Source organism: Thermobia domestica, chromosome 17 (genome assembly GCF_964235325.1).
Source record: "Thermobia domestica chromosome 17, izTheDome1.hap1.1, whole genome shotgun sequence".
Taxonomy (NCBI): domain Eukaryota; kingdom Metazoa; phylum Arthropoda; class Insecta; order Zygentoma; family Lepismatidae; genus Thermobia; species Thermobia domestica.
The window spans coordinates 48,311,736-48,338,180 of NC_137470.1; the positions used below are offsets into that span (position 1 = coordinate 48,311,736).

Genomic DNA, 26,445 nt, shown 5'->3' on the forward strand with positions numbered 1-26,445 from the left:
TTGTCCTTTACGGTTCTTATTACTCGTTGGTAAAGTTGATGTTGTTGGTAGTACCGTATCACTTATTTTGGTTGGTTTATTTACAGCAGAACGTGGCAATACTCTTGAGATACGTTTGTAACTAACATAATGGAGTATATTGAAAGAAATTTCCTTAACTAGATATATTCCGATTTTTTTCACTGTTATGGCAGTTAATGCTGTTGTTACCTAAAATTCCTGTTGGTAAGGGGATGACGTTGTGATTCCCGGAACAAAATGCTGGTCATGTTGCAGCAATTTTTCAAACATTTATGGTAAGAAAAAATATGGTTATGAATTTTAAAAATGATATTATAATGTTTGTTTAAGGTTAGTTTAAGATGAAACTCTTTCCCCGACTATAAATTACGTGTCCTGTAGTAAATGTAAACTGACTTCAACGGGTCCGCGAACCACCTGTTGGAAACCACTGTTTTAGAGAACTGCAATTTTGTTCAACTTATTAGAAACTTATGCTCTACAATACAGATCCAATAATATTTTTGCGTATCTTGAATAGTTTTAGCACAGAAAATTAAATTCTGAAGAGAAAAAAGGCCGAAAACATTTATTTTCAAGATGGCGGATATTTCCCAGGTTTCCCACCATTTACATCAACAGAACTATTGTTTTCAATGCTATTCTGAATGTGTGTACCACAAATCAGCTTTTTCCGAATGTGTTCCACTGATCGCCCCATTTTTAATTTAACTTGCCTAGACTATATACTAAACCACGAGTAAAAAGTTTGTGCAGTGTTCCTCATTTTGCCTTTCGTGGTAACAGTGGTGTGAAACCAGGGCCGTGCTGGGATACTAACGAGGGCGGTGGACAAGTCTACCAAAAGGGCGCCCATACAAACGTGAATATATATATATATATATATATATATATATATATATATATATATATATATGTGTGTGTGTGTGTGTGTGTGTGTGTGTGTGTGTGTGTTATAACTTAATTAATGTCTTAAACATTCGGAGGTGTTTCCTGTCCCCGAGATGACACGGAAAGTATAGACCAACCTGGAGCTATGAACACCCGGAAATTTTCGGAAAAATTCAAAAACAGCCATACTCGAGAACAAAATATCGGATGGAAATTGGGCAAAAGAGAATGTCCATTATATTTAATTGTAGATTCCATTAGTGTACAATCGGGTGTAGTGCAATGGCGGTGTAAAGGTGACTCCCAAAGAAACTGCAGTATGTCTTCGTGTATTTTAGCAAACGTTGAATAAGGAAATGTACAACAATCAAGTACAAGGTTTCAACAATCAAAAGTAATAGTAGAAAGTTCAAATTAGAACACTTAGAATTTGAAAGAGAAATGCACATGTGTGATTGATCTAATTGAGAACAAGATCCTGAGGCGAATATTCGGACTCAAGAGAAACGGGAATGGGGAATGGCGGAAACTTCATAACGAGGAACTACATAAATATATAGTTTACCCAACATTGTTAAGGTCGTCAAGTCTAGGAGGCTTAGGTGGGCGGGTCATGTAGCTAGAATGGAAGAAAGTAGAAACGCTTTCAAAGTCTTGACTGGAAGACCAATCGGAAAACGACCATTAGAAAGACCTAGGCGTAGATGGGAGGACAATATTAAGATAGATCTCGCAGAGATTGGAATACAAAGTAGAAACTGGATGCAGTTAGCTAAGGATAGAAGTCAGTGGAGAGCTTTTGTGAACGCGGCATTGAACCTCCGGGTGCCATAGGCCATAGAGTTAGTAAGTTAGATAGATAGATTGATCTAATTTGTCTCAGCACAAAATAAACTCTCGGAAGAAGAGTTTAAATGAAAAGAAGTATTTAACGCATCGCAGTTATATCTTCTAGGCTAATGGTAACGGATGACAAATTAACTGCTTCCTGTCCAAAGTAAGTTTGTGAAAATGGAAAAAAATAACTTTGATCCAGATTAGCTTTATAACGACTGTACATAAGACAGTCAAGAAGCAAAGATCATGTATGATGATCGAAGAGTACAAGATGGGATCCTTCACATCACAACAGTGATTGTCACAAATTATGTCAACACAATTTGGGCGAAAATAAGCTGTATTAAAAGATTTCCTCCTTGTAATACGTAATTATGTGAATGATAATAACTCCGAGCACAGAAGCAATGAAACTCGACGAAACACAAGCTGTTGCGTGTGTTGCACAATGATGCAAAGAAATACAGTTTCAAACTACCGATTTATTCTGTTTCGTACAAAATAGGATAACTATGAAATACTCATAGGTACCTTGTACAGTATTTGTGCAATGCAGTTTGTGTACACGAGACAGATGTGAATAATAAGAGTTCACAGTTTGATATTGTGCATCATTGACCGTATTGCAAAGATGATATCGGCGAAGAAATTTTTTCCGCATGCGGTGAAACACGCCTGAAATTTCGGAGATGACTGCCGCAGCTATATTAATTCGAGCAACAAGTTTTTTCGGCTGTCGTAGCTGTGTTGCATACAAAACGCATTTCAATCACCCCTTAAAAAGGAATCAAAGGGGCGTGAGGTATGGTGAACTAGGTCGTCATAACACAGGTCCTTCTCCCCAGTCCAAATTTTTGGAATGTTTGATTTAGGTAGGTCTGCATATTTTTGTTAAAATGTGCAGGTGCTCTGTTATGCTGGGATCACATCTGATGTCTTATGTTCAAAGGCATATGTTCAAACAATTTCGGAAGAACATTACGTAAAAATAAATATACGTCCTCCCACACAGGCGAGTCCGTAATAAATAAGGTCCTACCACAAAATTATCCACTATACTGCACAGCACGCTCGCATTAAATCTCTGCTGCTGATCCTTCACTAGAGTTGCATGTGGACTTTTACGCCCTACACTTGGCTACTGCTAGTTTCAGGACGGTCTCTGACCTTGCCAAGTTCGCTGTCTTCAAATTCAACTGCCCACATGGTGCGATTCCGATTTCACGTAGGGGAAATTGAAGAGACCTTATCTCTCGAGTGTGAATATGGACGCGTGGAAAAAATACAAGGAAAATTAGTCTTCTTTGAGAGCGACGGTCACGATATAAACGAATCGCATCTGGGCTATTTCTTTTGCCTCTCCATAAACGAGGTGGATATCTGCCAGCTCATGGATAGGGTAATCTACTATTGCGCAGGCACATACAGATTAACACAATCAATTTTACTTAAACACCAACGTGTACGCTTTTAATCGACCGTGAATACCTAGACACAACCCTCTAACGTTGAACGCATCACCTCCTATTCTCTTATACAGCAATTCCATCGGACTATGCATATCACTCAAGTTGCGTAAATGTCTACTATAACACAGTCACACTAACTGACGCTACTCCACAATAAAACTGCAAGACAGTCTTTTGCGAGCCACTCTCAATTGACACACAAGGGACGATAGTTCTGTACTGTCGACCAAAGCATCATGCTCTTAGTGAAAGTACTATAAGCTACGTATGTACTACTACATGTACGGAAAAGTGTCACATTCTCTTTCTTCCATGTAGCTTCCATCGAGCTACAAGGTACATTAGAACGGAGAAAAACGATTTTCCCCCATTTTTGGATGTAATTCCAACGAGCTTTCTTCTAGAAATTTTCTACAGCAGTGACAAAATCAGAATGTGAGTGAGCTACACTAGGACGCGATTTTGGTATATTCACAATAGCAATGTAGTTTTTGTAAGCTCATGGGTAAGGGGCGGTTTTCCAACTCCAAGGGAGGGAAAAAGCCCCTCGAAAGTATCCCTGGAAGAATATTCACCTAACGGATAAATCCAGTATACTGTCTCAGTGCATTTCCTCGTATCGATATGTAACATGTACAACATCTCATGTTTCGTCTATTTTAGTTGCTTCTGTGCACGGAAAAAATATATACCACGGAATTACATATTACGAGAAGAAAACCCTTTAATCCAACTTACTTTTGACAAATATAGGCCTATATTCAGGAAATATTTGAGAATCTTTGTGTTATGTGGAGAATCCATTGTACATTCGTTCATCGCTTATGATCTTTGCACTTTTGGATACTACATGTTGTATTTATTTACATGCCACCCGACTGTCCTATGCACAGTCGTTTTAAACCTCATCTTAATCAAAGTTATTTTTTTTTTCATTTTCACACACTCGTAACTTGGACAGGAAGCTGTTCATTTATCATCTGTCACCATTAGTTTAAAAGACATAATTGGTACGTTAAAGATTTCATTTCATTTAAATTTTTCTCCCGAGAGTTTATTTTGTGGGGAGACAAAATACATCAATTACACATGTCTCTCTCTCTTCCTTTCGAATTATAAGTATTCTTCTAACTTGAACGGTATACTATTATTTGGGCTGCAATGAAATTGCGCTCACTTTTTCGATTTTATCAGTTTATCTGATAAGCCGTTGACAAGCTGTCATAATGTACAAGATTGCGCACAAAAATATTAAGCAACGTTGTGAGATAGACAATATTTTCTCTTTTGTCATGTTTGTATATGTGAGTGACTTTATGTGTGTGACTTTGATCCGACGTTTTGTTCTTGAGTTATGGCTGTTTTTACAGTTTTCGACAAATTTTGGGGTGATCAAGGTGCCGAAAGGAGACATTTTTACACCCAGCTTGGTTCATATGTTTCGTTTTATCTCGGTATCACGAATCACCGCCCGAGGTTTGTTATAATAATTAAGTTACACCCTGTGTATACAGGCCTCCATTTTATGTATTAAATTCACCCAATTTATTTAGTAGCATAAATAGCTAAACCGTGAAAACATCTTTAATAGAGAAACATTATTATTTCTTCTAATAAATTTTTGTCCAATAAAAGGAAGCTAAATATATATAATAAATGAATGTAGTTATATTTTAGAAATAAAGTAGGCACTGATTGTTCGAACACTGCTCTAAAACACACAGGAACAATCAAATTTGTAAATAAAGAGCTTAAAATGAACTTGAATTCTTTAAACTGCGCTATATCGATTATGCTTAACTTCTGAAACTTTTTTTTTTGCAATGAATGACCAGCAGCACAAAAAACTCCTACATTATCTTATCAGATAGACCTGCAAGCTAATTGCTTTACTGGCTTTATACATAATTTGAGAAGTGATTGTACTCTTTACCTGTTCTCCCTCAATAGTAACTGTATGTATGAATGTATAATATAAAACTAGTACAGAGAAGATTTTTTTTTAAATATTTGTAATATGATATTTCGTAAGCCGTATTTATAAGGGCGAACTATACCCTTCGCAGGTTCTTTACCAACAGTCACTATATGAATTTACTATACTGAAATGGTATGCTACAGAACAACTAAATCCACTAATATATAGTGATATTGCGCAGGGCGCACTGTATCCTTCAAATGAGTCTTAATCGACAGTAAAAGTATGTATTCATTGCACAGAGCTGTGCCATAAAGAAGAATAAATAAAACCGTTTATACTTGATGTGGTTTCGCAAGGGCACCTTATGTGAAGGGCGCAGTGTATCTTCATGGGTTCTTTACCAACAGTAAAAATATGTATTCATTATACAGAACTGTGCCATACAGAAGAATAAATAAAACCGTTTATATTTGATGTGGTTTCGCAAGGGCACCTTATATAAAGGGCGCAGTGTACCCTTCTCAGGTTCTTTACCAACAGTAAAAGTATAATTCATTGTACAGAACTGTACCATACAGAAGAATAAATAAAACCGTTTATCTCTGGTGTGGTTTCGCAAGGGCGCCTTATATATAATGGGCGCAGTGTACTTACCACAGGTTCTTTACCAACAGTAACAGTATGTATTCATTGTATAGAACTGTGCCATATAGAAGAATAAATAAAACCGTCTATATTTGATTTGGTTTCGCAAGGGCGCCTTACATAAAGGGCGCAGTGTACTTATCAAAGGTTCTTTACCAATAACGACTGTAAGAATTTATTATACAAAAAACCCGTACCTTTATTTATAATGTGATTTTTCGAAGGGCGCACCGGGACATGTCCCGGTGTCGCGGTGGGCCAGCACGGGCCTGTGTGAAACTAATCGTAAATGTAACTTATACCACTGAATGCAATGAAAGATAATACAATAATAACAATAACACTAACACTAGTACTAAATTGTTATTTTAATCCTTGTCATTGCTGCAAGATCAACGCCATGTGCATACGTTGTTAGTAATACTGGTTTAATTTTGTTTCTGAAGATTGTTGCCTTGAGGTTCGTGGTTGATCATCGCTATTTATTGTAGACACCCAAGTAACAACTATGAAAAATGGATTTCCGCTAACTATCACATCCACACTGTTAAGACGTATAAAGAAGATGGGGAAAATCAATCTTCGTCTTTCCTTCAGCGATAAAAGAGGAAGGATGTGATGGCTAGTGTCTGCGATATGAATTTTAACGTATCTCGGCGTGAAATAGTTCGCTGTACTCGAGCTCAAGTACTAAGCCGTGATAAAATTTCACATCGGTGAAGAAAACAATATACACTTGTACATAGAGTATAATTATTTATATCACAATCATAAAATTAAAATTAGTTTTCTGTTGTAGGAAAGTAAAAAATTATAGCATGTATTTTGCATCACATGACATAAAATCAGAGCCGGCATTAGGATATATGGTGATAGATCGAAAATACCGATAAACTTTCTATAGAAGAGGAAAAAGATCCTTTTTGCGGGGAGAACTCAAGCCCTATAAATTTACGTATGTACGCCTCGCATTAACTCCAATCATTCTTCCCACACAGCTGAAAGTATCTCCTTCCCAGAAAGATTATTATATTAAAAATTGTAAGTACTTATTAATTGGAGGTATTGAAGCTTTTGATAGCATTGTCTATTGGTGGATTCTCTCATTTTGCTTCCATCTCTTCATTCCACTAATTTCTCCAACACTCATTAGTATTTATCGTTCGAATACCTCAATATACAGAACATTACCATGCAACATTAAATATTACAATTCACTTCATTAACCTGCGAAAACCTAGAATATGATAGGTACTACAACGACTGTGTTGGTCCCTCACATGCTGAAGAACAACTGATTTTTTAAAAAAATTGATGTTACAAGTGGTAGAGAACAGATGAAGTATTTTTTTTTTTACACTAACATAATATGCTGCTAATGCGTTCTTCAATTGGTTGCAAACTTTATAACCACCATGTGCTAACGTTTATCCTCAACTCATTTCCATGTCTCTGTTCTAATTCTTTCAGAAGCACAGGGAGCCACTCCATTACATACCTTAGATATATACTTAGTTCTATACCACCAACAGCGGATTCATGTAATCTATAATTATACTAAGGAAAAGGAAGTACAGTAATTATCGACAAAATAAGATCTGGAAAAAACACGGAGAGAAGCGTAGTTCCCACTTAAATCGTTAATATAAGTTTCTCAAAATAGGCATTTATTAATTTATGAATACACATATATCAAGCAAAAGTAATTAATAATTTATCCTGTAGATGTTTTTAAAGAAGTCTTTAGCTAAACTACCGTTGTTAAAGAGGAAATAATAGTTCTACTAAGTGAGTTCGTTTTTAATTACATCAATTGTGTATTAAGAATATTTTCTCAAAAATGATTACATACGTGAAAATGACCTTCAAGGAAATCAACCGTGAATACCTACAATATCTGTACTTAAGTTTTTATTCCAGGATTTTAAAGCAGAAGGGAAACTGTAATGAAACAGAATACAAAATACATGTTCTTTGTAATATTGTATAAAATTCTTATTTAATAAAATTAGAAAACAACATAAACAATTTCCTTTGATGAGCACTTTCAACTAAAATGCCACTAATTACTGTGTTGTCCAATTCACCAACCGTGGAATACAAAATCTGATACTTTGATTTGGAAAGATGTTTTTTTCTGGTGTAAATAATGCCATAACGAGCTATGATTTAAACGATGCTGCTACAACGGTTTTTGTTTCCTTTAATCACATCAGCATTGAGATTCTGATCCTCACCATCAATCGAACGCCATTTTGAAAAAAGAAAATAGTCTTCCATATGTCACCGGTTTTAGCTAATTTCTTCGTTTAATATAGAAGTTATATATTTCCTTACAACCTATGAACTTTAGACTCCGCCCTCTTTCTTTTTAACTATACGTTCTACCTTGCATCTTACGAGGAAAGGGCGCGATGTCACTCAGAGATAATTGTACTAAATTTGGTGAAGGAATAGGTAATGGGAACAGAAGAGAACGTGTCTAAGCATTCGTTACGCAGGCGATCGGAATCAGAAATAATGCAGAGGGTGCAAGTGTCTGCGGCTAATGAATCAAGCACTGGTAAATGCGAGGAGGTGACGCGACGTGTCTATAACTGTTTACAAGGGTCGGTTCAAGTGAAAGCACTGGTACGGAGACATATTTGACCATTTTGTTTCGATATGGACAAAATCGAAGCAGTCGAATCAAAAAGAGAAAAATAAATCGAGAACTGGCAATATATATATATATATATATATATATATATATATATATATATATATATATATATATATATATATATATATATATATATATATAACCAGGGCGAAATGTAGTGTTTTGTTTATTTCCTCGATGTTATAAAAATTAACACAGTACTGTCAAAAATCTGGATATTGAAATATTCAGATTTTGAAAAATTTTAATTCCGGATATCCAGATTCAGATTTAAATCCGGATTTGAAAACCAGAAGTCATGATTTGTAATTCGGATATCTTATCTATTCCGGTGTTAAGACTTACTAGTATATCGGGCAAGAGGAAGGAGATGAAACCCCCACAAGGATCTTGTTCAGTTTCGGAAACGTACTGTATACTGGTGTAGGAGAAAAAAACTATTCGATGCAGGCACCACGATGGCACTGTTCATTCTCAAGAAATCAGTCAAACCGGTAATCAAAAATTCAAAGAAGGATATGAAAACTCTGCTACGATTTGTCACTCTTGCCGAGCAGCAGTTTCACAAGGACGTGCTAAACACTGCTGAGGAGAGGGTGCTCCGGAGCACTGGCTCTCCCCACCGTTGTGAATATACACTATCTAAAGTGATAAACTGGCAGTGGAAATAGCAATACTTTCCTAAAATTTCATGACATGTTTCCGTTTCATGACATGTTTCCGTGGCTCAACATTTTAAAAGAAAGTGGTTTTGCTAAACACAATAGTTTAAGTCAATTCTTCATACACATCACAGATGCTTAAAGGCATTTGATTCAAATGTACTAATAGTTATTGATGCACCCCCCGCAGAAAATCCAGTATCCGGATATATATTAGGGTGATCCTTAATTACATGGCAAATTTGTTTTTCAGAATTTCTTTGCTCGCAACCCCTAAATTGGTTCCGTGTCGGACCCAATTTATCCATGAAAAAATGGGCTCAATCGAATAATATTTAACTGACCCACAAGCTACCTAAATTTTGAATGCATATCCAATATGTTAATAACATGATATAGGAAAAGTCTGGAATAAACCCTTCTTACTTTAAGGCGGCTGAAGGGAAAGGGACCAAATCTTGGATACAGGGATTGGAAGTAACCCATCTCAGGAAGATGACCCTGAGAAATAGCAAGATGGAGGCCATTTTGAAGTCCGCAATTTTGTATTCGGACACAAAATTTAAGATGGAAATGATGTTTTGTAACATCGTTTTTGGGTAACCTTTCATTATAAAAACACATCTTCCTATATTTTCAACTTATCTCTGGTCATTTAATTATTTTTAGCTTTGAAATAATAGTTTACTATCTTTCAATATTGTTTTCTTTATGTAGGTTACTGAAATATTAATAAACTATTACATACATGTAACAAGGAAATAATTATATATGTTGCTATATAATTACATCCCGTCGAAATACACACCAGCCTATATTGAAATTATTTATATGATATGAAATTACATAAATAGTATAATGAATGTTTAAAATGATAATAAAAGAAAGCTGAAGGCTGTGGATAACTAGCCACCTTCTACTGCATCATTAAGCCAATTTTTGTAGCATCTGGATATTTTTTTCTGTGTTCACTGACTATCTGCAATATGTATTGTTTCTCTTTTTCGTCCTTTGTTAAAATGTTCCCGTATTATTGTATCAGTTTCACACCTCTCTGCAATATCATTCACCATCACAATGTTTTTCAATATATTCAACCCACGTTGAAAGTTCAAATCTTCTTTCCAAGTAGATGGGCATGTTTGCAGAAAATGTGTATTTATCAAAAATCTTGAGAAACATGTCTTGGAATCTGCGGAAACGAAGTATGAGAATTATTTTTCTCTGAAGCTGATGAGTTCTGCACTATTAATAGAGTATTGCTTTATTTGGTTTTGTGTATCACATTCTTCTGTACTCCCTTTTATATTAAGAACCATTTTTTTCTTTCACACGTTGTGGCACTTCATCATCAATTAATGCAAATGCCGCAGTTTCTGGTGCCAGATACCATAAGTGCTTAGCGAATTTTTTCACAGTACAATTGCTAATTTTTGGATCTACTTCCCTGTATTCGATTAATTTATGTAAAAAACTTGTAATCATGATACGGAGCTTTCATAGCCAATAGTGCAACGAACCAAGCTTGTAAATAGATTCGGACGAAGAAAATGCATACTCTCTTGATTGAATTATTTTCTTTTCTCGTCAGTTCAAATTGGTCTTGGAATAAATATATCTTCAACGCATATATAACCTTTGCCATCAACCGAGCATGGCTCACACCTCCAGGAATGCGAAATGCAACTCCTTGTGGAAGGGTGCCGCCTAGGAAGATCATGACCAATTCTAATAATTCGCGATAGTCATCTCTATGATGTTTCTGATGTATCTGTTGTTGTATGAATTCCAACATAGAACACGGATATCTTCTGAGACATCATCTACCCAAGTTCGGTAATTGCTTTTATCTATTGACGACCAGGATTGCCCAAATCTCTTAAACAAAAGCACATCAGGCCCGGAACTTGTACTGGCAGCTGTAGCAGCTTCCATTACTGCGTGAAAGCTACTTTGAAGAATTAATTCAAATGTGTGATGTCGACACGATAGGAAGAGCAAGTCACGATCAAATGTCTTCTCAATGTTTGCACACGCACCTTTTATTCTGCCAGTGTTGCTTGCAGTTGTATCGAAGCACAACGCTTGTATTTTGTGTTCTATATCCCATTTCTCCACAACTTCGTAAACAGCTGTGGCTTGTGCTTCTCCTGTAGATGACGGTATTTCTGGGATGCCTGATAATTGTTTTTGACGTTAAAAGTTACAAATATGGCAAGTCTGTCAACTTTCCCTATATTACTTGTAGCTGGAACTAGCTTGCCATCCCAGTGAAGTACCAAAGCATCAGAATCGGCGACATCAAATCTCCCTTTAATTCTGCTTTCCTTTTCTCCCGCCTTTCGTTCCTGCGAAGTCGAATGGAAGAGCGATTAATAATTAAGCTTTCAATATTAGAGTGAAAAGCTTCTGCTGCTGCCACTAAAAGATGAACTGCATTGCGGTCGCTGATTTTGCATCTGTCCAGTACTTCGCACAGACGTGGAGTTAAAATATCCTGAGTACCTCTTGTAGTCGAGGTACTTGGTTTACTCACCAACATTGGATCTCCTAAAAATGATTGGGTAGGTGGAGTGGAAACAGAATCATAGGAATTGGAATCTGTATCTTCATTATCACTGCCAGACAATGTTGCTGACGAAAATATGGCTTTTCCTTCCATTTCTTCGTAAGTTCATTTTCTTCTTTCTTCTCCCTTTTTCCTACGTTCCTTTATTCTTTCTTCAGTTTCTTTAAGTTTGTGGCCAATACCACCCATATAACCTTGTCGTTTTTTCATGCGTTGCATTACTAAAAATTGCGTATCCTCTTCCTTCTTGATCATATCTAACGCATTCTCGTGGGCAATATCAAACAAGTCATCTAGTTGGGAAATAAATGTCGCTCTTTTAGTTTCTTCCACATCAGTTTTTTTTTTGTGTGTGTGTGTAACCTTTTCTGTAAATCTTGCCGTTCTTTGTATAGTACTAGAACTTTCTCAATACAGTGATCACTTCGCTTTGTAGGAATTTGTGCCTTTTTGCAAAACACAAGCACTTCCTTCAAAATTAAAGTCGCGCTTTTTTATGGTCAACTTAACTACACGCACATTGAAAATAAAACACTAAGTACTTGTCGTTTTGAAGGCAGTTTTGTTCTTACAATTTGGTTCCTAATAGGTCCAATGAGGTCACATTTGTAGTCTTTGCGTAAACAGCGCGAAGCTGATTTCGGGGATAATGCCATTGCATTGCATAAATTGCTTACACTTTGTAAAATAACTACAAATTCAACAACACTGTGTGAGAAGAAACTAAAACAAACAATCGCATAGGTAAACAATCGTACTTTCTCGAAGCCTTCAAATAAACTGACTGAGCTGAGCATTGCTGTTATCGTTTCAGTGTCGCCAGATATGCATTTTACTAGTCCCCTTTCTAAGAGATAAAAAAAAACATCCTGAATATTTTTTTCAGTGATAAATTGGAAAATATTGTTTATATTACTGATTAGGAAAGAATCATATTTACATTTTCTTGCAGTGCAGAGAAACGAATGTGCATTTCTCTCTTTACTTTATGGTTTAATTCAAATAAGGGAAACTATTCAACAATCTTATAGATCTGCAGCCCGTACAGAGACATAAACTCACAAAATACTATGTTTTATTACTTCGGGCTTTTATTTTCCATAGTTGATAAATATTACATATTCAGAGATAACTGGAAAATAAAGGCAGGCGTCTGTTTGTCGTCAAAAGCTACCTCAAAACGATATATCACACGAGTTCATTTCTATTTAAAATTTTGTGCCCGAATCCAAGATGGTGGTCGTAAAGATACGCCTAATCTCGGCCACTACTCAGTATCAGGTATGGATAAACTTCTACAAACTCTAAGATATGATTCCTTTCCCTTAGTCTAGTCATTTTAGTCATTTTTAAGTTACAGTAGTTTATTACAAGCTTTTGCCATATACTATACATTGTAAATGCATTCAAATGTTTAGGTCGCTTGGGGATCCCTTAAATATTCTTCGATTGAGCCCACTTTTTCCACAGATTAATTTGGTCCGACATGGAACCAATTTAGGGGTTGGGAGCAAAGAAATTCGGAAATCGAAAATTAAGGACCACCCTAATATATATATATATATATATAATATATATATATATAGGCCTACATATACAGGGTGTCCCACCTAACTTTGTGACCTCAAATATTTCCGAAATGAAAAAAAAATCACAAATCTAGTTACGCAGGATTGTACCTATGCCAGGGGCGAAAAAAACTATGTAAACAACATGTGCCCCAAGGGTCCCATCATATGGCCCCAGCGGACAACTTGAAAATTTCAAATAGAAATCCCCTATTTTTATTGCATATTCTGATTTTGTGCTTAAAATGAAGCAACTTTTACTTGAAGCACTGTTTCGTTATTCTAATAGATGGCGCTATAATCGCAAAAACTAATATCGTACGTAGGAGAGTCCCCTTACTTTGGGACATGACATACTTCTGAAATAACAAAAAAGTGTGACAAATCTATTTAGATAAAAAGGTACACATGTCAGAGCCTTTACAATTCTGTAAGTAACAAGTACCCCCGGGGGCCTAAAATAGGGCAACAGGGGCCAACTTGAAAATTTAAAATGAATACCCCTATTTTTATTGCAGATTCTGATTCTGCGATTAAAACAAAGCAACTTTTACTTGAAGCACTTTTCGTTAATCTAATAGATAGCGCTGTAATCGCAAAAAAATGAATATCATCGTACATACGTCCCCTAACTTTGCGACCTGAAATACTTCTGAAATAACAAACATGTGACAAATCTGTTTAGGTAGGTATGTACACATGTCAGGAGCCTATAAAATTATGTAAACAACAAGTGCCCACATGAGTCCCATCGTATTACCCGAGGGGCCAACTTGAAATTGTTTTTAAAGAATTCCCTATTTTTGTTGCAGATGCGAATTTGGGATCAAAAATACGCACATTTTACTTGAAGCATTTTTCGTTAATCTAATAGATGACGCTGTAATCACAAAGAAAGAAAGAAAGAAAGAGATATCATCGTTTGCTATCTGGGATTGATAATAAACTAAATATCTCGAGAAGTGCACGTGCAATTAAAAATAACGAAATATCTGAAAAATATTTTAAAAAGGTTTAGCATAAAACAAAATTGCTTTTATTTACATTTCAATGTGACCATGGTAGACAGTTACGATATGGAAAGATAAGTTTTTGTGTTTTGCAAGAAGAAATATCTTCCCTAGAATTGTAAAGGTCAAGTAGACCAATATGTTTTTTTAAATATCACGTGACATGGGTAGATTAAATAAAGTCACTATTTCAAACTAGTACGTAAAAGCACAAATGACAAAGGAGATTTCACAGGAGAACAAATTTACAAAACCTGGACAAAACGCAAAGAAACTTAATTGATATACGAGGCTATTGTAAATTATCTTCACAATTTCAAAGGTTAGTAACTCACGTTTGTTTTGTCTCAATGACATTCAGCTTAGGGGAAGGCGTTGTACCTTTGAAACAATGTTCCTTTGAACATCTGTGCTTTTCTCGAATTCAGAGCTATATAGGTGCAGTGATTAAAACTCGTTTGAAAGATTAAATGAAAGAAAAAAAGAACTACAAACGCGTTTGACTGTTGTTTACTGAGTGTTGTGCTGAGTAATGTTCGTTTTAATTTTTTCACCCCCAAAACGAAGATTTTTTGTAGTTACCTTTTGAGTTTTGTACTCTTCGGTTTTCGCAACTTGTGATATTTATTTTTCCAAACTTGGGGTAGAATCATTGGTGAATACAGTAATGGTTTTAGAGTGGAGAACTGTTTTTCGTAATGGTGACCCTCTTGTACCTATGAACATTAATGCATCGTGTATCTTTGAATGATAAATAATACTGTTTAAAGCTACACAATGTAAGTAGTTAAAACAATTGATATATTTTAGGTTAAGATATAAAGTTATTAATTATAATTTTAAATAGTTTCTATATATTCGTTTATTGTATAACGTAATGTTGAGAGTTGTATATGCTTAACTTTATTGTTCACAAGTTTTTGTTAGAACTTCCCTTCAATTTTTAATTTAATTAATAAAATGTCAATTCCTTGGAACTTTTTATAGCTAAACCTTTTATTGCAATTCATAACTATTAATATTTGTGGCTTCTTGTCATATTATTGCCGAAGAAACTTTGCAATTATCACTTTGTTCAAAGGTACATGACCATAATGTCCCTGTGAACAAAACGGTTATGTTCTTATTATATCCTATAAAAGCTACTGTAATTATGTAACACGTTTAAAAATCACTCTACCTGATAGCAAACAGTTGGCACTTAAAATATATGAAGAAAAATGGGGAAAAAGTGCTGAATATTAGCACCAAAATTTCGAAGACTCTATAAGTGTTCTCAGGTACAACGCCTTCCCCTATGTTAAATTAGAGAAAACTCAAAATTATTGTTATTATTATTTTGTTTATAAACATACTCGTGTTACGTTCCTTTCAAAGTTGCTCAAGATGAGTGCAGTTTGTAATTCTGCATACATCAGTTTGATAGTCTAATTCTTGGCACACTCTCTTTTTACATTCCAGAGTCAGGAAAAATAATTTGCTTCTTAAATATGTTCTCAAAGTACAGTTAATTGTTAAGGAGGGGTGACTGATACACTTAGATTTAACGTAACCCTAACTTCGTTGAAAGTTCCGTTTCACAGGAAAGTAGAGAATAAAAATCGTTGTCCTGTCTTCGTTTCCGGCTATCTAAATTTACTGTTACCCTAGTTACGGAATGCGTAACTACACATCAGCGCTACCAGCCACGTAGTGTCTTCCCGTTTTTTTTCTTTTATTTTCGAAGAACTTGATTATCATTAGTCCCCTTGCCTCTCTCTACTTGGTTGGGGGCCGCGGTGGCTCAGTTGTAGGCCAGTCGTGTTGTAGCAGCGGTGGCGAGCAGACCTGCGAAATGCGCTGTTGCTTGTTTATACGGCATACCTTGATACTTCAAGTTAGAATTCTTCTGATCATCTAGATGATAGTGAAACGAGATAATACCTTGCGTGTGAACTTTAGTGATGTGCCTACTCGCTCAATTGCTTATAGAATACATGAATTCATATTTGACAATTTCAAGTTAAGCAATGACCAAGTTGTTAGTATTGAATTAGACAATTACCGACGTTGTGTGTTCGTTAAGTTAATATCCCAGCTTTTGTGTGAACAGATAATTCGAGATAATAGTACTGGATTACGATATACTGATGAAAATGGATTGTATGATGTGAGTGTGGAAGTTGCAGATAAGTCTGTTACTTTAGTTAAATTATCTTTAGTGCCAAGTGAATTGGACGATGAAGAAATACTAGAAGTGTTGACACCATATGGTAGTGTCGAAAATATCAAGGACGAGTTTTATGATAGTAGTCATCGATACCGAGTGCGTACTGGGCGGAAATTGGTGTACATACAGTTAGATAAGGCAATTCCATCGTCTATTGAAATCCAAGGACAAGGATACTTAGTATCTTATTTTGGTCAGGAACGTACCTGTTTTGCTTGCAATAGCCCTAATCATCGATATAACCAATGTGCTAGACGTAACGTAAACTATAAACCTATAGTGCAACCTTCAACCGAAGTTAACCTAGTCCGGACACTTAATTCGGTTACGAGTGTGCAACATGTTGTTTCATTACCTTCGTCTTTTAGTGACAAATATTTCCCCCATTAACTAGCGACAGTGATAAAGCTGTGTTACCTTCTTGTGCGGAGATAGTGAATGGTGACACTGATACCGTTCTATCGGTATCTTCGGCTACTTTTGAATGCAGATCTAATCCAGTGCTTGAGCATACTCCGGATATTCAGCCATCTGTCGAGGTTTCCTTACCTCCCGCAACAGTTTCTGTTTCATATCCAGTTACAATTAGTGTACCCGACTCGATACCTCCAGCGGTCGCTATTGCTGACGCAGCTGACTGTGTTCCTGACGATATAAGTGATGTGGCAGATGTTCCTATTACTATTCACAGTGGTCCCTCTGAGAGTGAGAAATCTATTTCATCTTATAATCATACCTTCCTTTTAGCCTCAGTTCCCTCGCGAAGTAGTTCTAAGGAGCGCTTCTCTCAAGATAAGAAGAGACGGAAAACTGTGAAAGACTAAAGTTTCTTCATCTGGTCGAAAACCTGATAAACCAGCTAGTGATGCTATGTACAGCATAACTAGTGCTAATGTTTCCAAACAATTGCAGCTTGCTGAAACAACTTCGGTAGAAGACAGTTTTTCTGCATCTGTAGAGTCTCCAATTTCTGGTGCCACTGTCACCTAGTGATTCTTGTGTGTGTGCCATGATATGTTTTCTAGTGTGTTTCCGAGTTCGTCCTCCCACTTCGTACCTACGTCATCTCATCATGTTCTATCAAGTCTGTCTCCTTCCCTACCTTTTCATGGCAATTGTTCTTACCATTGCTACTATTAATCTAAATGGAATATCTTTACCCACACAGTATTACTCTCTCTCTGATTTTTTGTTAAAATCTGAAATTGAGGTGGCGTTTTTGCAAGAAGTACCACGGAAGTGGTGAATGTACATGATTCATATCACGTTTATAATAATTCCATGTATAATCGTCTTGGTACTGCGATTTTGGCTAAAGATGGGTTACCCTTTACGAATGTACAATGTCACCGCAGTGGTAGAATTATACGAGGTGATTTGTTTGGTATGACTATGATCAATGTGTATTCGCCATCTGGAAGTCATAATCGTTGTGCGCGCAACACATGTTTTGCGATTGATGTTGCGACATCGTTTAGTTGTGCTTCAGAGAATGTCATTTTGGGGGGTGATATGAATTGCGTATTGAATAGAGCAGATATGGACCCTGGGTTTAATTATTGTGCTTCTCTTGATGAACTCATCTCTCATTCTCCCTTGTATGATGCGTGGCAACTAAGGAACAGTGATCTGTTGGGGTACACCCTTATTCGCCAGAATAGTGCCTCGCGAATCGATAGATTCTATTTGACGGAATCTCTTAAATCTCAGCTTTTTGATACACACCGTTATCCTGTTTGTTTTAGTGATCATCTGTCTTTAGTGATGAAAGTTAAGATTCCATATGATAAAATTGTGCGTGGACGTGGTTACTATCATATGAATGAAACACTATTAACAGATGAGGGATTTCTTACATTGTTTCAGAGTAAATGGGACTATTGGAGACAGCAAGCAAAACGGTATCCAAATATCCTCATATGGTGGACTACCTATTGTAAACCCAAGCTAATACGCTTCTGTAAATGGTACTCTGGTGAACGCTCTCGTGATCGCTTGAAATGTATAATTTTCATTACGGATGTTTGTTAGAGGCTCAACGAGATGCTCTTTCCGACAGAACATTGTTGCCCCTTGTTAAAAAAAAAAAATATAAAGCAAAACTTTTAGATTTTCATAGGACTCAAGTTCAAGCTGTAAAAATCAGGAGTAAGGCTCTTATGTTTATGTAACTGAACAGTGTTCTCTTACTCACATTTTGCAAGAAAACCGGCGTGGCAAGCGCCGCCTGATCAAGATGGTTCTTCATCCGGATGGAGATCCCTGCAAGAATGTTTTTTGCAATTCAAAAGGTATTTTATGATCATTATTTGAAACTCTTTTGGCGCATCGCGGGAACTGGATCTTGAGAATTCTATTTTTGATGTTATTCCTAACGTCATAACAGATGATGATAATACGTCGTTGATGGCGCCTTTCACACTTGAAGAAGTAAAGTTGGCAACATTTGCTGCAAAGCCAGGAAAATCACCCGGACAAGGTGGAATATCGGGTCTATTATATCAGAAACTTTGGCACGTCATGGGTCAGACACTTACTGATGTGGTCAATGCTTGTTTTCTTGCCTCCGAACATATCTGTTGACCCAATCCTGCTGTCACTATTTTTATACCCAAAGTGCCTCAACCAACAATGGTTGAACATTTCAGACCTATTTCCCTTTTAAATACTGATGTTAAAATTATTAGTCGTTGTTTGGTTTCTAGATTAGCTCCATATATGAATAAGTTGCTGGGCGATATGCAATATGCTGCAGTTAAGGGTAAGACTATATATCAGATTTTAATGAATGTTAGAGATTGTATTACAATATGTCAAGATTGTGAGATTACCGCAGCTATTGTTAATTTAGATTTTCAGAATGCGTTTGATAACATTGAGCATTCCTATTTGTGGAGAGTTTTGAATGGTTTTGGTTTTAATGCTCGCATTATACAATGGTTTAAATTCTTCTATAAAGACGCTGCGACTAAATGAAACATTAATGGTCATCTTACCCTTCCAATCAAAGTAGTTCGTAGTATTCGACAAGGAGATCCTATAAGCTTACAATTATTTACCTTGGCTATTGCACCCTTCTTGTAAGATGTGAACCGAAAGATTCAGGGTTTTGATGTTATTGCACGTCCTCTACGTGTGTGTGGATATGCTGATGATGTCAATGTTTTCCTATATTCTATTCATGACTATTACCTTTTAATGCAAAGTGTTGCTAATTATCAACAAGTGTCTGGAGCTCTATTGAATAGAAAAAAAAGAATCAAACGGTCTTATTAGGAATATCATTTATGAGTAATCTTGTTGAAACAGTAAGATATAATTATGACCTTGTCATTAATAAAATCAGGCATTTAAGTTTCTTGCATAAATGTAGGTCACAAAGTTTGTTGTCTCGTGCTCGACTTCTCAACGTTTATATTTTGAGTAAACTGTGGTATGTTGCTAACGTCTTTGCCCTGCCCTCTACAGCAGGCAAAAAACTACAAAGTGTTTGTGGTTGGTTTTTGTGGAACAATTTTGTGTTTCGTGTTCGCTATAATGACATCTGTTTATCGGTAGCGAACGGAAGCATTAACATGACTCACGTGCAGTTCAAGACTGAGAGTTTGTTTATACGACGTAACTTGACTGCCTTAGTTGAAGATGTATCCTCGTCGCCAAAAGTGCCATTACATCGCCATGACGGGTATGTGAGCGCGCAGTACTCTAAGGAAGGGATGATTGCATAAGAATTTGTGATTAATTTTGAAGAGTTTTTATTTTGACTAGGAAAATAACGTAGGTGTAGAGAGTAAAGGCACAGATTTCAAGCATCAGTGCACTGTTATCTCTGTTTTTCAATTTATTGCCTTATATGTTAAGTTAAACACCACAACATCTATCACTGACAGCGTAGATCGTCTTACTTTTTAAAATTGCCACTTAGCTTATTTGTCCAAGCATTAATCTCCAGACATGATGTAGAGAGAAGAGAAAGAAAGAGATACAACATATGTAAGATTTGTGTAATTCACTAAGGAACTACAGGGACTGACTGAGCAAATTAGTGCTAATAGCGTTTTTCATTCTTCAGGAATTTACTACGACATGTTTCCTAAGTCCTAAATCTGTGCATGAATTATATCATTCGCCTCACTGTAATTATTTGTGAATGGAAACTGATTACGCTTAACGTGAATATGTTTCGTTGTCGTAAAGCAAGGACAGTAATAAATGTAAATAAGGTTCTCATTATTAAATAAAACACAGAAGTATTTATTCCGTGTATAGAACAATATAATACAGTAAGTAAGCAACATCATAATGACTAACGCCCGCAGGATTTTTTTTCCAACGGGGGGGAGATCGATATAGAAAAATCTTTAAGTTTTACGTCCCACGTTTATGCCGGTTAGGCTAAGGGAGACGGTGATGATGAGTAATGAATGAAATGGTGAAATGAAGAAAGTGGGAGGAAACGGGAGAACTCCGAGAAAACCCAGCACACTGTGTTTGTCTAACACAAAGTCCAATTGGCGTGGGCTGGGATCGAAGCCGGGACCCCAAGCAGCAGAGGTGAAGGCTCTACCACTGAGCCACCGCTTCCCCTGAGTCAAACGGCCCCGCGTGAAAAGGGCCCGGGTCAAAAGGTCTCCGCAACAAAAGGATGCTAGTCAAAAGTCCCGAATCTAAACGCAACTTAACAAAAGGGCCCGCGTTAAAAGGGGCCGAATCAAAACGCCACTCATAACAAGAGTCCGGGTCAAAAGGGACCAACGACAAAATGACCCAAGTGAAAAGGCCCTGCGTCTAAAGGACCCGTGTGGGAAAGGGGTACGTTACCAAAGGGCCCGAGTCAAACGTTGGTGTATCAAAAGTTTCCGGGTTGAAAGGGCCCGAGTCGATAGGGGACGAATCAAAACGCCTCTCATTAAAAGAGCCCGGGTCAAACGGGTCCCACGACAAAAGGGACCCAAGTCAAAAGGCCCTTTGTCAAACGGGCCCGGGTGAAAAAAGGTCCCGCTAAAAATGTCCCGAGTCAAACGGCCCTGTGTCAAAAGGGTCCGAGTGAAAAGGCCCCTCATAAAAAGGGCCCAGTTCAAAAGGGTTCCACAACAAAACGATCCAAGTCAAAAGGCTCTGCGTCAAACGAGCCCTGGTAAAAACCCATGCAACGGTGTTTGTCCACCACAAAGTTCAATTGGCGTGGGCTGGAATCGAACCCGAGATCCCAAGCAGCAGAGGTGAACGCTCTACCACGGAGCCACCGCGGCCCCTCAATCAAACGGCCACGCGTCAAACACCCCGGGTCAGATGGTCTCCGCAACAAAAGGGCGCGAGTAAAGTCCCGAATCAAAACGCCCCTCATTAAATGGGCCCTGGTCAAAAAAGGCCGAATCAAAATGACCCTAATAACAAGAGCCCGGGTTGAAGGATCCCTCGACAAAATGACCTAAGTCAAAAGGCCCTGCGTCTAACGGGCACGGGGGAAAAGGGGCCCGCTGCAAAAGGGCCCGAGTCAAACAGCCCCGGGTTAAAAGGGCCCGAATCGAAAGGAGCCGAATCAAAACGCCCCTAATAAATAGAGCCCGGTCAAACGGGTCCCACGACAAAATGACCCAATTCCAAAGGACCTGCGTCAAACGGGCACAGTTGAAAAAGGGGCCCGCTGCAAAAGGGCCCGAGTCAAACGGCCTCGAGTTAAAAGAGCCCGAATTGAAAGGTCCCGAATCAAAACGCCCGTCATAAATAGAGCCCGGTCAAACGGGTCCCACAACAAAATGACCCAAGTCAAAAGGACCTGAGTCAAACGGGCCATTGTCAAAAATGGGCCCGCTATAAACTGAACCAAGTCAAACGGCCCCGCGTCAAGAGGGCCCGGGTCAAAATGTCTCAACAACAAAAGGGCCCTAGTCAAAATGACCGAATCAAAACGCCTCTCATCAAAAGGGCCCCGGTCAAAAGAACTCCACAACAAAAGGGCCCGAGAATAGTTTGTTAACGCAAAAATTTGGGGTTTAGGTAGCGATAATAATCATAACAATTATAATGACTGTCTGCATTTTTGCATTACGTTACTATACTCAGAATTTTTGCGAAGAGTGTTAAGGAATGACAACCAATGTCAGTAACAGAGGCGACTTTTGATGGAAGTTACAATTTTAAAAATTTACATTTTACGAATGTAATCCACGAGAACTGCGCAAATGTATGGTGGAATTTCATTTACGGTGGAAAACATTAATGATCTCAAAACAAACGTTCAAAAAAAGAAAAAAAACAACTACTTTTTGTTCATTGTTATGCAAATTTAATGATGATTATTATCATTATTATTATTATTATTACTTTTTCTATTATTATCATTAATAATAATGATAATATACAAGGTCAGTGGAGGCCCATGCTTTCAAACCAGTATACGCCACTGCTCGAAACTATTGACTCTATATTAACATCCGTCGTCTTTCGATTATTTTATGTTACTCCGTCCCACTGTCCCAAGGTGTGCAAGGGTGCCTTCTTAATCCTTGTCCCAAGGCAAGAAAAGCAAACAATATTTTTGCAAACACAGCCAGACTTAGAGAGGGAGTGACTCAGAACGCACACAGCTTGCTGTCAGCTGCAAGAGACCCATGTTTAATTAGTTGCCTTCTTTTTACAAGGCGTTTAATCAGTACTTATCAAGGTCAGTTCCGTTAGTTGAACATTGAGTTGACTGTTAGAATACAACAGCAGCAACAACTAGTCCCTTATGTTTACTTTTCACGAATATCTTTCAACCTTCGTGCGTATTGCGTCGATTTAAATGACATGACATCCCAAAAAGATATAAGTACTCAAAAGGCAAAAACATGTAGCTAATTTTGTTTTCCCCTTTTCTATTAGCCAATGGAAGTGTGTATGGTTGTTTCACATCCTTCTTGTAGTTTGCTCACTATTCCTTCTTCTTTGTAGTTGAGCTTTTGGCTATGAATACCACCGCGACAAGGCGTGGTTTTATGATAATGGCGTATTTTCGCCCCGAGAAATTACTGAAATAATAAATAATGTAGGTTACGATGCTTTTGAAACGGACGATGAACGTAGTTTGTAGGAAGATTCTAGCATCAATTTGTGACACACATGCCTTTTTTCATATAGCGTCGCTGCTGAACGGAACGTTAAACCAGTGGCGTAATAGACACACACATTATATATACAGGGTGGCCCATTTTAATATTTCCATGGAAATATCTTTAAAACGTTTGAGCATAAATAAACTGAGCAAAAACTCAAATAGGAAATCCCATGGGACAAATCGAACGGCACTGTCGCGATGCCCCCAGGGCCGCTCTTCAAGGCGGCCCTGAGCTTAATTAAAAATATTAAATGGAAACATGGGACGAGTGAGACTACTTACGATAGATCTTTAAAAACTAAAAAGCGATGTGGCAAAAGGTTACTCATATCGGTCACCGTGTTTGAAATGGCCGCCAAAATATGTTACCTGCATCACATAAACGTCCAGTAGCACTAATATGGAAACGGTTGAACATAAATGAACCAAACCAAAACTCAAATAAGAAAGTCATGGGGCAAATCGAATAATGTTGTCGCGGTGCCCCCAGGGCCGCCTTTCATCTTAGCCCAGGCCCAACTTAGAAATTTTATATGAAAATATGGGTCACGTGATACCTCGTTCGATAGGTCCTCATACACTAAACAGTGTTGTAACAAAAGATTGTTCATATGGGCCACCCTTTTCAAAATGGAAGCCAAGACATCTTGCCTGTGTCAGATAAAACGGCCGGTACCACTAATACGAAAATTGTTCAAGAAAATAACGGATGAACAGAATAGAACTCCTACAGGAAATCACAGAGGGTATTTATCATTCCATGGCTCGAAAATGTTGCAACGGAGGAGATGATGATTAGAGTAAAGGTGCCATAATGCAAAGGAGGAAATCTAATTCCTAGAAAACGGTCGAACGATAAGTGGGTGAAGGGGACGGGAAGGAACGGTGAAATAACAAACGAGAACCTTAGTTTTTGCAAATTGCATCTACACAACAAAATAAACTGATACTTGTTTTCTATGAGATATATCTGTAATGGAAAAAAAGTAGGTAAAATTCTTGTTAAACGGTACCTTCCATTTTGATTGCAGGAAGTAATTTGTGCAAAATGAATCAACTGAAATGCGAAACCAGTTTGTCGAACAATGCAATTTTAGAACAATGTGTAGAAACGTTTTTTTTTCCTCAAAAGTCGTTTGCAGAATATTGGTTCATTATAGTACCAGTCACTTGTACACCCCAAATGTTTCAGAAGCTCCTCCATGGCTAAGCGGTTAGCGCATGCACCTTTGGCGTGTGAGACCCAGGTTCGATTCCCGGCGGGAGCACGTGTAGTTCGGATTGCACGTTAATCAGTAGGTCCACGTCTCATATAGCCTCGCTGCTGAACGAGACGTTAAACCCAAAATCAACTAAACTCAACCAAGTGTTTCAGACAAACCATACCTATTGCAAGTAAATATGGGGGTTCTTATTTGAAATTTTACCATTCATTTCCGCTTCACCCCTTACGGAAGGAGATCGGAAAGATAATTTTCTAAGAACTAGATTTCCTCTTTAGCATTATCACTTATACTTTAATAATCATTTTCTCCATTGGATCATTCATGAGGCGTGGAATGAATAATACCCTCTGTGATTTCCTATAGGAGTTCTATTCTGTTCATAAGCTATTATTTTCAACCGTTTTCATATTAGTGATACTGGACGTTTTATCTGATACAGGCAAGATGTCTTGGCGGCCATTTTGAAAACAGTGACCCATATGAACAATCTTTTGCAACAACGCTGTTTAGTGTATGAAGATCTATCAAACGATGTATCACGTGACCCATATTTTTGTTTAAAAATTCTAAGTTGGGCCTGGGCCCCCACGGAAGGCGGCTCTGGACGCACCGCGACAACATTATTCGATTTACCCCATGACTTTCCTATTTGAGTTTTGGTTTGGTTCATTTATGTTCAACCGTTTCATATTAGTGCTACTGGACGTTAATCTGATATACGTAGCATATTTTGGCGGCCATTTTGAATACGATGACCTATATGAAAAACCGTTTGCCACATCGCTTTTTACTTTTTAAAGATCTATCGAATGAAGTGTCACTCGCCCCATGTTTCCATTAAAAATTTTTAAGTTGGCCTTGGGTCCACTTGAAGAGCGGCTATGGGGGCACCCATTTATCATCATTCGATTTGCCCCATGGTATTTCCTATTTGAGTTTTTGTTCAGTTCATTTATGTTCAACCATTCTTGAGATATTTCCGTGGAAAGATAAAAATGGGCCACAATACATATATATATATATATATATATATATATATATATATATATATATATATATATATATATATATATATATATATATATAGTAAAACCTGTCAACTTGGCCACTTCTCTAAGTTGGCCACCTGTCTATCTTGGAAGTTGGTCACATTGAAACAGTTTACCCTATGATGATAATTTACCTGCATATCTTGGCCACGCAAAGTACTATTTTGTTGTTTTTCTTAACTTTCGTATTCCCATACGCGAGGCAGATGTTCTGTATTTGTAAGTGGAGACAAAGAAGCATAGATTCCCAAGGTTTCTTCTTGGAGGTCAAAGGCCAGAACACTACCCTGATAAAGGGTTGGGGTAGGAAGATATGAATAAGAAAAAGCACGTACAGGAATTCCGAAAATAATTGCACGTATTTGTTTACCCTATCTGTTTTGGTAAAATCATTGGCTATAGTCTATCAGCTCCGTTCATCAGTGGGAAGCTTTAGTAATTCCGGAAAATTCTCAAGGCTAAAGCTAACCATCTCAATTCTCAACTATTCACACATCACTTCTTGTCAAAATTTAGTGGAGGATTTGAAATATGAATTCTCTTAACATTTCTCAAAACATCTTTTGCTCCGAGGGAAACACTTGTAGCTCATTAGCAAAAACTAGTT

At 37.3% G+C, this 26,445-nt stretch overlaps 1 long non-coding RNA gene across 1 annotated transcript in view; it reads left to right on the top strand.

Moving 5' to 3' along the window:
• The first annotated feature begins 14,457 nt into the window (after nucleotides 1–14,457).
• The window catches only part of LOC145673924 (uncharacterized), a 184,683-nt gene continuing 172,695 nt past the window's right edge, over nucleotides 14,458–26,445 (top strand). Inside the window, exon 1 of the long non-coding RNA XR_014128863.1 lies at nucleotides 14,458–14,577. This is a non-coding gene — a long non-coding RNA (uncharacterized LOC145673924). The remainder of the gene's footprint in view (nucleotides 14,578–26,445) is intronic.